We start from the raw sequence: 4,589 nt of genomic DNA on the forward strand, positions 1-4,589 counted from the left end.
CATTTACCATCTATTATATCTATTCTCTCTGAAGCCTGCTACCTGCAGGCTTCATCTACATAACAAGAACCTTGGCTTCCACAGCTCCCCTTATCTTAACTCAAGCATTTCTTTAAGCTGACTTCAACTCTCTAGGCAAAGTTTAACTTTCACCAATTGCAAATCAGAAAGTCTTTGAATTCACCTATGACCTAGAAACCCTCATCTCCCACACCACTTTGACATGTCACACCCTTCCAGGCCAATGTGTACTTTATGTGTATGGATTTATGTCTTTGCTTCTAACTTTTGTCTTCCTAAAATGTGTAAAACCAATCTGTAACCCAATCACTTGGGGCACATGTTCTCAGGATCTCCTGAAGCTCTGTCCTGGGCCGTGATCACTCATATTTGGCACAGAATAAGTCTCTTCAAATATTTTACAGAGTCTGGCTTTTTTGTTCAACTTATATAACCTACGCACATCCTCCTGCATACTTTAAGTCATCTCTAGATGACTTATAATAGCTAATACAACATAAATTCTAAGTAAATAATTATTATATTGTATTTTTTGTTTGTATTCTTTTAAATTATTGTATTGTCTTCCTTCTTTCCTTCCTTTCTTCCTCCTTCCTTCGTTCCTTCCTCCCTCCCTCCCCCTTTCCTTTCCTTTCCTTTCCTTTCCTTTCCTTTCCTTTCCTTTCCTTTCCTTTATTTTCCTTGCCTTGCCTTGCCTTGCCTTGCCTTGCCTTGCCTTTCCTTTCCTTTCCTTTCCTTTCCTTTCCTTTCCTTTCCTTTCCTTTCCTTTCCTTTCCTTTCCTTTCCTTTCCTTTCCTTTCCTTTCCTTTCCTTTCCTTTCCTTTCCTTTCCTTTCCTTTCCTTTCCTTTCCTTTCCTTTCCTTTCCTTTCCTTTCCTTTCCTTTCCTTCTTTGTTTCTCTGTCTCTCTCTTTCTTGAGAATCTCTCTCTCTCTTTCTATCTGTGGTTGGTTGAATCTGTGGATGTGGAACCTGTGGATATGGCAATTGACTGTACAGCCAAATATCATACAGAGAAAGAATAGTCACCCTGACCTTGAAGAATAATAAACTCTATCATTGTTGCAAGAGGCTTTGACTCTTTCCTGAGCTTGGATCAAGTTACAAGAACCTCTACTAGGTGCAAACTGGTTTATCTTTGCCATCCAGGAAGGATGACCCAATCCAGATTATTTTTAAAAATTTCAAGTCTTTACTTTTTTTACACCAAACCCCAACCCCCTCAAGGGAGTGGGGTAGATTGATTCTATTATAGTGCTAAGAAAATGGAACCATAAAGAAATTAAATGAATTACCGAGCAATGGCAGATGTAAGACCTACACGTCTCCCTCATAAATATTAATTGTGTACTTTGCAAGGGATTTACTGGCAGCTCTGAGGAAACTTCTGATGGTAAATTATTGAATCTATTTGTTCATCTCATTTCTACATTTCCTTTCCAGCTCCCTTTAAAAAAAAGTGTTAAATATATTCAAAAGCTCTTGATTTAGAATGATCAGAAGGTAAAGTTGCAAGCTGGAAATTTTTCTTAAATAGGAAACTGGAAATTTCTGAAGACAATAAGCCAAATGTTAAATATTCTTAATATAATAGCTTTTTTACAAGTTCCCCATAGCTGATGTTTATAGCATTTGTATTTTGCTTAATTGTCTCCTCCACTGATACTGTGCCTTGCACGTGGTAGGAACTCAACTGGAGAATTCAATACATGATTTCATTGAGAATGTTTGAGTAAAATCATCCCAGATGTCAGACTCTTACCTATAGTATTCAAGCTAGGTCAGTTCACCATCAACCAATTCTGCTCTGCCTTTGAAATTATTTTAAAAAAATCAAATTACGTGAAAGTGAATGTATTTATCATAATCGACAAGATTTAAAATATTTCTCACTTTATTTTTGGTGAGTTCCATTTCTGGCCGAAAAAAATTCTGGCTCATTATTTTCAAAGTATTGCCTTGCCTAAGCAGGTGTGCACACAACTTCCTCACTTAGCTTTTCTGATCAAGTTTAAGGATGGTTGTGTTTTTTTAAAAGAGTCCTCACTTTGCCTCCCTCCAAAAATCTCATTTTACCATTGCCCAGTCTCTTTCCTCCCCCACTGTGTATGTCTCTCTCCCTTCCTCTTGTATTTATTATACATTTATGGAAAGTAGAATTTCCCTTGGCGAATGCTTGATAAGTTGGTTTTACCCACCATTTTATGTTTTGGGAATTGGTCTTTTCACCTCTGCCAGCAGCCTCAACATTGCTGGGGCATATTTCCAGATTTTTAAGGAAAGTAGCTCTGTTTTCGAGCTAAGGGTAGTGGGCACTCACCCACTTTTTTTTTTTTTTTTTTAAATCAGATTGGTAAGTGTGTCACAGGCTGGCTATGACCTGTGGTGTCTTTCTAGCAGCCATGAAAGAATGTGGCTGGCATTCAAAAACATTGCTTTCAACCTCAGGTCATTGGAGATGAAGGTGAGCCACGTGATGAGAAAACAGACTCTGAGCAGATCCTCCGGAGGGATAGACAATGGAAGGTGGGCCTGAATCGAGCAAACGTTTGTAACAGGATGGCAAATGAGACTATTCTTGCTGGTTTGCTTGTGGTTGAGGCCTCAGAACTAAGAACAATAAGTGGTAAATACCCCACGTTCTAAAGAGGGTGCTTGATGTATCCAGAAGATGAGGATTTCCTTGAGATACGTGACTGGCTGGCTGTATTGCCCTCACTGGGAGAGGATGGTATTGGATTGCTTGCTAGCCCACCAAGAGGGTAGCTGAGGGCCTACAGAGATGCTCTTTAAGTTGGGAGGGATGTCTTCCAGGGAAGAGACTGCCATCTCAGTCTTCTCATGCCCTGTACATTAGGATGCAAAACTTGGGGGCCCCATGCCATTCGGGGATGACCCTAGGATCAAAGCAAAGAATGGAGAGAAGGTTCTTGGAGAACTATTCAGGCATGACCCTAGGATCAGAGCAAAGAATGGAGAGAAGGTTCTTGGAGAACTTGAACTATGCCTCCTAAGCTGGAGTTTCAGAGATTGTGTCTGGTTCTTACCTGGAAAGGGCAAAGGTGAGAAGCTAGCTGACATTGCCCCTGATGGCAACATGAAAGGAGAGGGCCACTTGCGTTTTCTGATTTGGCAGGCAAAGAGGCTGGGTATTTTCCTGAGAGCCAGAAGAAGAACAAAGCAAGGGTCAGGCTTGAAACGGGTCCCACTCCAATGGGCTGTCTGATCCCAGGAAGGACCCCAGCAGAGAGAGCCTACCTGGGGCAAACACTGGCAGGAGGAATGAGCGGTTTGGCTAGGGGTCCAGCCAGAGACCACATAGGTCACAGAGACTAGCTGTGAGAAGTCTCTGTAAAGAGGGGGCCAAAGGGTTTTTGGAATTGACCCAGGAAAGAAAGAACCAACAGTGGAACAGAGGACTTTGTGGGGATAGTTTGTTATGATACTAGTTAAGGGAACCATTTCCCTCCTTCCTTCTTTTTCTTCTTCTTTTTATTTTTTTTCAGACAGAGTCTCACCCTTTGCCCAGACTGAAGTGTAATGGCACGATCTCAGCTCACTGCAAACTCTGCCTCCTGGGTTCAAGTGATTCTTGTGCCTCAGCCTTCCGAGTAGCTGGGATTATAGGTGCACACCACCACGTCTGGCTAATTTTTAAAATATTTTTGGTAGAGACAGAGTTTCACCACATTGACCAGGCTGGTCTCGAACTCCTGACTTCAAATGGTCCACCCTCCTTGGCCTCCCAAAGTGTTGGGATTACAGCATGAGTCACCGCATCTGGCCCTCCTTCCTTCTTTCTTCTTCTGTTTCCCCTCCTCCCAAACACCAGAGAGCATAGTGAGATGGAAGGAGGAAGGAAGGAGGACGGTGAAGAAATTGTTCTGAGGTGAGGCAGGGCCTGTCCCTTCCTTTCTGCAGGCTCAGGTCAGGAGGCAGAAAAACTTTAAATTGGTTAAGAGTGAAGTTTGATGTTAGACAGAACTAGTCTGTTTATCTTACAAGATGATACTGTTTATTATTATGTGAAAGGCACCAGAGAAACTATGAAATCTGCCCGAGAAAGAGAAGGAAAGGCAAACATGAGAAACAGTAAAGATTCCCCCCCTTTTTTTTTTGCTCTGTGCCCTCAACTGTGCCTGTTGTATTCAATAAGTATTGTTACATGTTCTTCCAAAAAGTTTTTGAAAAGAACTTTACATCAATTTATTTTATTGCTGTTGAGAAGCCCTCATGACCAGACTTCCTTCAACATGTTACACCTTAAATAAACAAAAGGTGTTCTGAATAGATGGGAAGGGATCGTTGCTGTTTTAAATAATGATGATTTGAATACTCACTACAAACTTTTCTAGCATTTGCCTTAGATGCTTACCAGTTCCTTTTGGTTAGGCAGTATGGCATCTCAAGTAAAAATGCTCTCTGAGACTGCAAATATAGCTTGGTGGAATTCAGACAATGACTCATGGCCTTGGTCCTTGCTAGAATTTCACTTTACATAACACTACACATTGTTGGGAGTTGTGAAGAAGTTCATTATCTTCCTGTGAATAGGAATACAGGGGAACTA

This window comes from Rhinopithecus bieti, unplaced genomic scaffold, assembly GCF_001698545.2.
Source record: "Rhinopithecus bieti isolate Rb0 unplaced genomic scaffold, ASM169854v2 scaffold_32264, whole genome shotgun sequence".
Lineage (NCBI taxonomy): Eukaryota > Metazoa > Chordata > Mammalia > Primates > Cercopithecidae > Rhinopithecus > Rhinopithecus bieti.